The sequence below is a fragment of the Ischnura elegans genome, chromosome 5 (assembly GCF_921293095.1).
Source record: "Ischnura elegans chromosome 5, ioIscEleg1.1, whole genome shotgun sequence".
Classification (NCBI taxonomy): domain Eukaryota; kingdom Metazoa; phylum Arthropoda; class Insecta; order Odonata; family Coenagrionidae; genus Ischnura; species Ischnura elegans.
The window spans coordinates 39897407-39909783 of NC_060250.1; the positions used below are offsets into that span (position 1 = coordinate 39897407).

Below are 12377 nucleotides of genomic sequence, written 5' to 3' on the forward strand. Positions count from 1 at the left end.
CGTTGTTGCTCGTAAAGAATAGAACGCCCCCGGGTGGGCTCGAACCACCAACCTTTCGGTTAACAGCCGAACGCGCTAGCCGATTGCGCCACGGAGGCGATGAGGGAAGATATCCATTAATCTAATTATATTCTTTTTTTCTCGTTGATATTTAACCCTAGCTTGATAAAAAACGATAGAAAATTTATTGTTTCGACAATTTTACCATGGGTTTCAGACGACTTTAGAGGGGTCTTTTCCATGATTTTTTGTACTGTCTCGTCTCGTTTACCCCAAATATTTATATGGGAGAGTAAATCTGTCTGTGAGCGGTCGGAAATGGATTTTATATAGTTTATAGACGAACGCGCTGATCACCCGGAAGAGCAGTAGTAATCCATTCCTCTTAAAATTCACCAAGTTATTTCGCAGCAGCCCGTCCAAGATTTTTAACGACGAAAATTTTTATTTTATTTACAAGGTGGTTTCATCTTTCATCCGGCCCCAACTCGTATGCTGTCATTTCCCACCCACTAGGTGGGACATACATCATAAACTTAAGGCATGCAAGAAAAAGAAAAGCTTCCCACGTATGGAAAATTTTGTAATTCTGGGAAAACTTTCCGGTAATATTTAACGTGAGTGGTCATAAGTGGATTTTATAGTATACATACGAACGCGTTGATAACCCGGAGGAGCATTAGGAATCCATTTCTCTTAAATTTCACCGAGTTGTTTTGCAGGAGTCCGTCCAAGATTTTTTTTAACGGCGAAAACATTTATTTTGTTTTCAAGGTGGTTTCATCTTTGATCCAGGCCCAACTCGTATGCTGTCACCACCCACTCCTCATCAACTCCGCATTATATCCCTGTGGTGTATCTCCTCCCGTACATCTCCGCTGCCCACGAACTCATTTCGTATTTCTCTCTGTCGTCGGCCCTGCTTAGTACAATGATTGATGACCGGACCACCTACGCCCTTTATAAGGTCCCAATAAAATGCTCGCAATCAATCGATCCTCCCCTCGTACCACTCCTAAACCATGTGTCCATCATGTGGACACGATCCCCTATCCATATCAGCGTCATGGCTCCCGCGAGAAACTACTCTCGTGTTTTGATTTCCGCCCTCTTTTGTTTTCACTCGCCGGTTCTTTGTTTTCAATCCCCCAGACCCTTTGTTTTCACTCGTCAAGACTTTTTTTTTCAAACGTCTCACCCCGTTTATCTCATTCAGGTTCATTACAAAAGCCGTAGCGTTCTGTTCAACGTCGAATGGAACGGCTTGAGAAATGAAATGGGGCGCAAAATCCACGTGGCCTTCCTCCTCCCGCGCATTTCCTTTCAAATCCGAGTCTTATAAAAGAGCGCGGGGGTTGGATAGGCGGGAACACCGGTGACGATAATCATAATAATAAACCTGCCGGTTGTTATTAATCGAAAAAAAAACAACCGTGTGTGTTCGTTTGTGGACGGGCGAGGGGATTAAAATGGACGGCATGTCGGAGGTCGGCGCACCCTTAATTGGCCCGAGGGATTATTTAGAGCCCCTTTTTTGTACAGAGTCACGTGCGCCGAGCCCTTTCGTATCTGAGCGGGGATAACCTGACAAGCCTCTCATTTCGTATTGCCGTGCCTGTACTTGTCTAGCGCTCCTTGTCAACGGTGCGGGCGAGTATACAGGTGTGGAACAGAATCGCCTCAAGCCATAGGTGGGTCTCTTTGAGTTTATTTTTGGTCTTCCTGCTGGGTGTGTTGTGACTGAAGGGTCGAAGCTCATGACACGAGCGTGTGGCAAGTTTCAAGTGGAATACGTATTGTTTTAGTGTAGCCGCGGAACTTTAACGAATATGGTATGAAGGCACGTACAGATTGCATGTGCCTCGGAAAATAATAGGTTTCCTATTCAAACGTTGGACATTTCAAAACATTTTTGGATGATAATCCCTTAATAAGGTTATGAACGTGGGCCTACGTCATCTTATGAAACGCCCGATAATTCTTGTTGATGTTCCAACAGAATTGCTTAATCTATCTAATTATGAATCGTATTCTTATCTACCCATGCTGATGGTACCCTTTGCCACCAACGTAATGTCTCGGAAACTCCTCGTTTTCATGAATCTATCTATCTCGTTGGACGAAATATTTTATTGGGTATCGTTTTATTCTCTTAACATGCGTGAACAGTTTTCCGTGCTGAGTAGTGCTGTATTGAGACTAGCAGTAATTTGTTGGCCGGATATTTATAAATTTAGTTCGTAAAAGAAAATTTTATCAACGGGAATTTTATGCTGTAAACCTTAATTTTTGAACAATTTAGGCATTGTGTGGCTATCGATTTTAAAATTGAAGTTTATGGAGTGGTTACACTTCAGTCGTCAAGGAAGAAATAAATTTCACTCCAAACATTGATAGTTGATGCTTGTGAAAATTTTCACATTGCTGGTGTTTCTACTGTGAAATCCTCTGGCGTCGACGTTCTTGCCAGCATTTCAATCTTTACTGTCCGCAACTTCTAAAATAGTAACAGTGTTCGAATTATCTTTCAATCTGACGTTATTTTCTCAAATTTGAGCCGTAGGTAATCGAGAAGGGAATCGACTTAACGATTCGTTCATGCTTGCGGCGTGCGTTACTTAGTTTGGTGGGCGTAATGCTCCAAATTGGCGTCTCAACTCCTTCGAGAGAACCGCGAGGGTGATACGCAAGCACTGCTCAACCATGTGATCGGGACATACAAGCGGTCGGGCCCGATTTCTCTCGCCGCGAGGGGCAATGGGCGATAGAAACGATGTTGTACCGGAAAGATTCGTTCGCGGCGATAATTCCGCAGAGAATTGGATCTGGCGCGGGGGTTTATGGGTGGGCGGCCTGGGAGAGGGTGGTTGTTGGGTATCGAGGCGAGACTGTTTTGATTACAATGCTACGGCCTGGCTCAGCTGTATTCGTTCCGTGGGTTCAAATCTCCAAAGATGGAAATGGCAATATTCTACTCCTGGCAGTAGTGTGCCACCAAGATTATGCCTTGCAAAATTCTCGTTTCTATGATTCCTACCACCTCTTTAGGTGAGATTTTTTCAAATACCGATCTGTATTCTCCTTACATGGGTGAATCATTTTCCGTTCTGATTGTTGTTTTGAGGCTAACAGTAATTTTAGCATAGTTTTAGAGATGAAGTTAGTGCTAGTGAAACAAATTCAATGAAATTTTAATGCAACTTGTTAGTACACTAGTAATGGTGAGGTTACCATAGTTCAAAATTTATTTGTGGAAAAAGTTTATGTTATAAGGTTTTTTTTGTTTGGACGCGAATACCAAGCCAATGCCATTTCAGCCGAGCGTCGAAGTCTCCAAAACTTACGGAAACTTCGCTTTATAACGTGTTCTGGGGGTCTTTAGTAGGTACAGTTTTCGTCATAGAAACGTGAATAAATATACACGTACCTACGCGCCCTTCGTTTTTAATGCTAATGGTCCTAACGTTGGTTAGACGTGGAGTGCCCCTTTTTCGAAGGCAGAGTTACCATTGGTTTAATTAAAATTTCGGGGTAATAAATTTTCTACTTTTTATTTGTTTATGCGTAATTTATGTTGCATAGTTATTATTTGAGCTTGTTATACATTTGTGATAGCGAGTAATGTTCTTCTGATCATCCTAAAAATGCTTATTTTTAATATCTTGTATAATGGATGCCAAGTATGTGATTTACGAATCCCTAGCGATTCGGTAATGTCTTTTTGCTATATTTGATGCAATTTTTGCAAACATGATGCAATAATTTCCGGTAATATCACTTCTCTGGAAATATTTAGAGGTACGAATTGCTCTAATTGTATATTTTTTATGATTCGGCCGTCTTCAGTCCAATAAAATCTTCTCGTGAAAATGGACCTATTGATACTGATAAAAAATTAATCACTAGTTATTTTAGAGTTTTCCTCTGTGAGGAATTGCCCCGTCATGCGATCTGCATAGCTTAATAGCACTAAAATGCTAAGATTGGTTTTCTGCAGCCTTCCACTTATACCTTTTCCAAGCTCGTTCCTTCAGTTCCCTGGTTTTCTTTTTCCTTGCGTCCAACTATATATGTTCTAAGTACTTATCTCTGAGTTTTCTTAAGGGGATCTTTTCTTCAATTTTTCCCTCTATTTTATTCTTACCTAACTGCATTGTCTAATGACATTACCTAATCACCTGGTTCTTCTCGTGGGTATGGTGCTATACTGTGTCATTTCCTCTCCATTTTTTTTCTTCTCCTCGTTTCTCGCTCTACCCGCCCCTTTCATCTTCAATATTCACCGTCTGCACCCAGCACCACTCGATCATGTGATTTAGGTCTCGATCACGTGATGCTTAGTATCTGTAATATTGGTAATATCAGGGTAATACTGGGTTCGAATACCAGGCCAAATTCATTTCAGGCGCGCGTTGAAGTCTCCTAAGATGGTCATGGTCCTCCACTCTCGCTGCCTTCTTCATTCCGTCCCCTCTTCTCCCCTTGCCTCTCGTGCGTGGCACATGGTGAATAGGGGCGGGGAGCTGGGCGGGCAACCCCTATAGCCGTGTCCATTTCCGTCCAAGGTGACCGTTCATTCGAAAGGGTGTTAGCGGGAAGGGTGTGGAGCTCTCCTGGGTCGGCCAGCGAGGTTTTTTATGTATTATATGATAGTTCCATTTCAAATTTCCGCGCTAGCCTTTTACTTGTAATTTTGCCAAAGTATCGACAGTTTTTATGCTCTTATACGAACAGGTTTTAATGATTAGAATACATGTTATTTTTCTGATTTTAGTCTTAAGATCTTAATCTTAAGTACTAATTCGTTCATAACATTATATAAAATTTATGTGTGTAAAATAGTTATGTTTTTACCCTTTGTAATTCCTCAGAAAAATAGTACACTAGCTCTGAAAGATAAGATCTAAGAATATCTCGAGCTGACAGTGTAAACAAAAAGGTTGCACATTGTGAGAGATTATGCATAACTGAATATGTGAAGAAATATAACTGTAGAAAGCGGTTCAAGGTAATAAGTTAGAGTTAGGTACATTAAAAGTTTATTTTTAAGCTGGCCTATATTGCGTTTTTATTGGATTATATTCGTGGAAAGTTGTGTATGAAACCATAAATTTTCGTCGTAGCCAGAAGGCCTTCTGTTATTTCAGGTGACACACAAATTGAAACTGCTCACTCGCTTCTTCTGAATACTGTCCGCTTTGACTGTTTATTTTATTTAGTTCAGGCAGTGGTCATACGCAAAGATAGATAGACAGTCGTTGGACGCTGGGGCGCTTAATTAATGAAGGCTTGTCTCTTGTCTTCTAACAGGGAAGACCGGTTTCATTTTTCTTACCTCTAATCCCTCATTTGTCAAGGGTGTGTTCGCTCTTCATCCAGTTGACCTCTAGCAAAGAGACGAGGCAATAAAGGTTTACTTCGTGGCAATTTTTAATTTATGATAATTTCCTATCATTCTTAATTATCAAGATAATTCATATACTCTTCACTCCGTCCTCTTCCTGATGGGCGCTTTAGCCGTTTGTGATTATTCACGCAGGCATCTTTCATATCGCGCTTCTATTAATTTTTTTCTTGGCCTCTGATGGAAGTTTCCTCTTTCCATCCGATATAATTCTCTATCTTTTAACAGGCTGTCTTACTGTATCTTGGAAAAAGTAAGTGTTATGTCATTTATGTTTCAGGACTTTCATGGAGGATCAGTCTTAGTCTCCGCGTATTTAGACTCGGTAATATTTCTCAACTTGCTGATAATCTCTTATTTAGTTCAAAGACTTATACAATTTTATCCTAGGTGTAATTGATCTGTAGCTCAAAAGGCATAAATGTATATATTTTTTCAGCTGAAAGGAAAAGGTAATTTGTGTTTTTAATGCATGACTCCGCGAATTTTTTCGGCGTAAATGGGTATAACGATATGTTATTTTAACCATGATGTTTTTACCCTATTCTGGAATTTTTTCATTCCAATTTTTATGAAATACGTAGTCCATCAATCGTGCGCTTGGGTAAAAGTTGCATCTGCACGAAGGGAGAATGGAGAAACGTGTGTGACGAAAAAAAGGGGCCTGAATGCATTAGCTTCAGGCTCTTTTTATTAATAAAATAATTCAAATTTTTTAAAGTGATTCCAATACCACGTCTTCCAGAACTATTTTCTATAGATTACTTAGATAATAGGGAAAGTTAAAGTGATACCACTTTTAATGTAAGACACGGTCTTCGGCGTTACTTTGTGGAACTGCTTCATCATGAAATGAAAATACTTTGTTCTATTCCACACTTTATTTTATATAGTACGACCCGGGTTTCTGCATATCATGGTATCATCAGGATATCACCTGAAATATAGGCAGAAACCCGGGTCGTACTGTTTAAAATAAAGTGTGGAATAGAACAAAGTATTTTTATTTTATGATACCACTTTTGATCGCAGCTATTTGATTACAACTCAACCGTCTAGTGTTTATAAATATTTGCGCATTGTATCCCATCGCGTGGGGAATTTTTTCTTATTGGATCTGTGTATTGTATATGTGAATGCATGTTGTGTTGGTGGAGGAGGGGGCAGAAGGTGGGGCTCGAATCAGGAGACCCCTCACACTTGTGTCACCCACGCGCCTCGGAATCCTCTCCAAGGCCAAGGGAGGCCGCCTTCTCCCGTGCCTGCGTCCGTACGTGTTGGGAGAGGCTCTCTCTCTCGAAAAAATGCGTCGTGGGCGCGCCTCCGCAACTATATCCCAGCCTCCTCAATCCACGGTAGCGTCGTCCTTCAATCTTTTCCAGCGTCACCCAGGTCTTCCTCCTCGATCAAAGCGTCCTAGTCCATCTCCCTTCCGGTTTGGGGACATGTCAGTGTGGCAATAATCGATAGGGTTTTGTTGAAACCCTAGAGGAGGAGTGTTGGTTAATCCGAAAAAGTGGGAGGAGAAGGAATGTTGTGTTGATTGCACTGTTAGGAAGGAGAAAAAGTTACTTGATTGCTTTCGCGATCGGGAAAGACGTGCTGTTGACAGGCCGGCGATTTTTTTAGTTAAATAGTATGTGCATTATTTCGGAACCTACGACTTCCTTCAAGTCGCTCGTATTAAGAAGAGTGTGAAACCTAATTTACTGTAGTATATAATGTAATGCTTCGGTGGTTAATTAGGAAATGCAATTAATATGTTCACCGTCGGCTTGGCGAATTATTTTCATAGGACGACCAAAGTTAACCGCTTGGAATTTGATTTCTACACACAGCGGAAATAAAATCATATAACGTACAATTCTGCTAAGAAAAAATTTGGCCGCACAATAACCATTTTCCTTGACAGCTTCGAACTGTATTTCCGAACTGCTAGTTAGGCATGCTAATAGTTACACAAATAGCCGTCATCCTTCTCTGCGAATTTTATTTGGGGTTTCAGTCAGAGGGCGATGAAGGGTTATTTGCTATCCCCTATTTGAAATAAGCTTTTTATCAGTTACTTTTTCACAGCCACATTGGGAAGGCTGGGCGTTCTGAGAGTTACTCTTTTTTTCCCTTTTTAATCTTTGGAATTGTATTAACTTGACGAAGGAACAGTTGGAGGCGTTTCTGTCGGTTGACTATCGCTATCGGAATTGTTGAAATGTATAAATGTCAACTCCTGTTTCGGCCAATAAAGTATTATCAAGTAGTAGAATACTTTGTGGTTCTCATTTCCTCAAAGGTTTATATCTATTGAGGCAAAACCAGGGAGTGCTTTTAAGTAGTTGGAAACGTAAAATTGTAAGACGCGCTACTTTGTTAGACTCATTCGCTTTTACTTAGCTTGATATAACTGTGTCCGGTTGTGTATACTGTCTGATATTTTTGCATTATATTTACTCTCCCTCTATTTATTCCAAGAATATTCTGAGAGCCTTCACCTGAAAGTGATATTGACATATCTAGGCAATATGCATTTGAGAATATCATTTCACTCTAATATTATTTAGCGTAGTTTTTTTAATCGATTTTCCAACTCTGCCCACAGCCGTCAGGTCGTAGGTCATCCTACTTCGCGGTGGCCTAGGCCCAAAAACCCCAATTGGTGCTGGCGTTTATCTCGAATCTCTGTTAATTGGCGTTGGGCGTTTGGGACTCAGCGGGTCTAAACTTTTTTGGTCACTCATTATTTACCGCAGCGTTCCTCTGTCGCTTGGACTTCTCCCGTGGCTTTGTTTCCTGTGATCTTATTTTTTTGTTCCTTGCGTCATATATTGCGTGGGACTTATTTTTCACGCCTTTTCTACATCTCTGAACTCCAGTGACTTAAATCGTCCTTCGGTGGACTCTTATGTTGAAACATTAATGAAATTGAAAGAAATTATTCCAAGAATATTCTTCGAGTCTTCACCTGAGAAATTTGTTTTTACCGAAGAAACTAATTTCGTGTAACCAGGCGGACTGAATTGTGATGGAATGTGATAATTTTTTACTTCTCTTCAGCAGTTAAAAGGTCTTTGAATCAAACTTCAAATTGTAGTTTCTTCATCTCTATTAGTTTGCGATTCATGTTTTAAAGATGTGAGATGCATTATTCACTTCTGTATTTTTTATATCTGAAGCGAACACTTATATGTAGAATTAGAATGGTAATGTGGACAGAGAACTGCTTGAATAACGTATATGAATATTTATCGGTGATGTGTAAACACTATCAAAAATCGAATGCATCGTAATGAGCCATCAAAGTTATTTCATGCCCATAAACGAATGTATGAGCTGGATTGTGCAGCAATTTCGATTTTTCAAAAAGATATCGAAATTTTTGGGTTAGGAAGAATCGGATGAGCTGAAATAATAATGGGGTGTTGAAAAACAAGGAAAATGTAAGTTTGGTTAATTTATATATTTAATTAAACCGTAATTTTGCATACATTATGCAGGGGAAAAAATTTCTTTTACCACTCTCTATTCGTAAGTCTCTGAATATCAAAATCTCCCTTTATGGAGATCTCTTAAATGACCATTGCGCTTTGGCTCGTGCATGAAGTCTTCGCCTTATAGTCTTTGTGTGGGATATACTTTTGGTGTCAGTGTCGATCATCTGTTGATTTGCTTTGTAGTATTACCATCGATTTTTCTCTGAAATTTCTTATTATTTTTTCAATACTTGTAAGTTTCTTTTTTAGCCATGTGAATATATTTTCTTGCTGCGTACCAGAACGACGCGGGAAATACAATTAGATGTTATCTCGAGACACCTTCAAACGCCTCGTTAACTCGTGAAATTCTACACATTTCTTGAAGGGCGAAGCGCAACCTTTTAACGCCCATTTCTATACCGAGAAATCACACGCGCCGTATTTCCATTTCGAGGAAGGCTTAAGGAGGGCTGCCTTGGGGCTGCTCTGTCGGTTGGTGAGTTGGATTTAGAATGTCCTTGCTCCTTATGGCTCTGTGAAGTGCGTACTCCTTTACTCGCGGGAAGCAGTTGAATCATCCGATGTTTTTTGAGTAGATATTTTTTACTCGGGGATACCTTTTCTAATGCATCATCAATAGTTGGTATTAATTTCAGCTACTCCCAAAATGAACCATATTTGGGAACCTTGCGTTCTGAATGATGCAGCGAAGCACAACTTTTTAAGTCTATTTTCGTATTGCATACATCTCGCACAATGGAGAGATAGTACTCTTCTTGTGAAGGGTAAGATATGCGATCGGCGTTAAAAATGTTTCGGCTTACAATTCGAATGATTCTTGAACTTCTCCCAATTTTGGAGAGAATGTTTTACCATAGATTCTTTATTTAAAATCAGATTTGTTAATTATATCATGATCAGCGTTAGTAAACACTCACGAATGGAACATGGAGTGATTGAGTAACGTGTAAAAAAACATTCCCTTGCTTTGTTTACGATGCATGGCATTGTGCCTCGACTTTGCAATCGTCGTGTTGCCTTAAGTCCCGTTGCTGTGACTTTGCGGGCCATTCGTATGCATGTTGCAAGGAAGGGCTCCTCCCATTTAAGGAATGTATCCGGAAAAAAAGGCTTATAGAGACCTTGTGAAGATATTTCGCTTACTTTTGTCATTTATGCCATTTATTACTTTAAGTTATGATGTGACACGGAGCGGAGAGGAACGAGGAAGGAAAAATGTGCTTTTATTTATTTTCGTACTATTATTGTTTAATCGTGGAGGAAAAAATCGTTGCTTTTCAATTTTGAATATTTGTAGTAGTTTGTAATATTTTGCGCTACAATTTACAGTATTGCACTCGGCTAATAATGGCCCCTGTTCTCTAGGTTGTGCACCGTAAGGGTGTCTTGGGTCAAGAGTTTGATTTTGAAAGATTGAAGGACTGTTCGGTGGCCTTCTCGTCCCCGATGATGAAATTTATTTTGGATCTGCAGGAAATCCGAAGTGATTTTCAATGCAAATTAGTTAATAACAAGCTCTTGCAAGTTCGTTGGGTGGCATACTGATAACCGCTATATTTCCTTGATTAAAGCTGTAATAAAAAGATATTTAGAGATGACTTTAGAAAGTAGAGATGTACTTAGCGTTAATCATATCATAAAACCAAGTGTAATGTGGTTGACTTGATGGTAGGTAATAGCTTTTAGATGCTTGGTAATTGCAAGCACAGAGGGATTGGTATTGCTCGAAGCTTAAACTATACCTCTCGCCGATGGTTGTCACAAATGCGAAATATATCATAATATAGATTATGCAATTCACATAAACTAACAGATAGACTCAAGTCTATTTGATGGGGACTTTTCTATCAACCTTCATCGACGAACACAGCCGTAACATTAGGGATTACAAATGCTTTCGCTGACATTATCGATTTGCTTCTGAATAAGTGGAATAGTTTATGAAATTTTATTTTACGATTGTGATTTTCACGGTCAAAAAAGAAATTTGCCTTGCTGTCTGGGTAAAGAGCCTTAAACCATCCATTGATCGAAAATTATTATTAAAATACTCTTTCGAACTCAGAGGGTTTCATGAATGTGTATCATTGAGCGCAAAAACTTTTTCCTTTTCTAATTTCCAATGATCATTGGTGAAAAAGTGTTATTCGGAAGGGGTAAGCTATGTAAAATAGATAATGGTAATGTATAGGTCATTTGTTTCGTCAGTCAGTTTTAAAAATTCGTCATCAAATATTTCATGTACTATGTAGTTGAAACTTATGCAAAAACCAAAAATTGTGAAAGAACATTGCGTGGTTATTTGTACGTGGCCTTTCAATGTGTTGCATTAAAAGAAGCAGTGAATTGGAAGCGGTCAGAGAAAGAAATTGGGGTAAAACAGGTTCTGGAAGATAAAAATAATTTTTATTCTTACACATTTCTAGCTACGAAATTTCCCAAACAAGCTCCTAGCACCCACAATTTGTTTGAAATAGGGGCCAGAAACCTTCAGCTTTCCAACAGTTAGAAAATTTCATTCTGACTGTTTACTACGTTAAAAATATATTTAAGCGTACACAATGCTAAAAGGAGTGCAGGAGGTGAATTTCGGCCATCTACGAATTGATTATTTATGGTGGAATGCGGAAAAATTGTCATTTTATACTGTGTCATGCATTAAATTTTTGTTTTGATTCTTTATTTTGAGCCATGGCCGGTGGTGTTTTTGTTTTTAATTTGTTTTTAAAGATAACCAAATTTTTCGTTTGGACCACATTGTTCTTGGCTAGCAATGGCCAAAATAGCCGTTGCTATGAGTTTAGTTGTAAATACGTGTGAGCAAGAGAAGTTTCATGCAACTGGAGTTCCACATTTTAATAATTTCAATCAAATCAATACCGGTACACCGAGATTACCAAGTTGAACCGCTTGAAGGCCAAGGTCAGCAAATGTAGCATAAAAACCTCCCAGCTTGAAGTGACTAAAGCGCGGGTAATTTCGTATCGGAACAAGTGTCGGGTGAAGCGTGTAGTCGATGCTAATGAGTTACGTGGCAGGAAAGCCGCACGAAGAAGAATCGCAGTGTGCCAGCGGATACCTTGTTTTATTTTACCCGCGATGCTGCGTTCGCACCCCATTTATTTTCCATTGTCTTTGTGCCGCGCGTTGAAGTCTCCCGGCTGTTCCTTCCGCCTGCGGGTCTCTGTGCCTGTTGGTTCGCTCCGTCACCCTAGCGACCGTCAATGGAGAAGACTTTTTCCTTTCGCAATCACGCGGCGAAGTGCCTTTGAGCTCCTTTTTCCGTCATTCCTCTTTCGAGTCGACCCGAACACCCTTTAAATCTCATCCTTCCTTATTTATTGCACGCTCCTGGGGTGTTCTTCTCCGTTTACGGAAGCGCTTGCTGTCCTATTGTTCTGGTATCGGAACGTTTGTTGAAAGATTTTGTTTACTCTATCGCCACGGATGGAATCTCGCTTTCTTTGCCATCATCCGCTGTG

At 39.8% G+C, this 12377-nt stretch overlaps 1 protein-coding gene and 1 non-coding gene across 15 annotated transcripts in view; one reads left to right on the plus strand and one right to left on the minus strand.

The window, feature by feature from the left end:
- The window catches only part of LOC124158755 (CAP-Gly domain-containing linker protein 1), a 278670-nt gene that overhangs the window by 150367 nt on the left and 115926 nt on the right, over nt 1–12377 (plus strand). The window lies entirely within an intron of this gene.
- On the minus strand, nt 25–98 carry Trnan-guu. The gene has a single exon. It is a non-coding gene; the product is annotated as a tRNA-Asn (tRNA).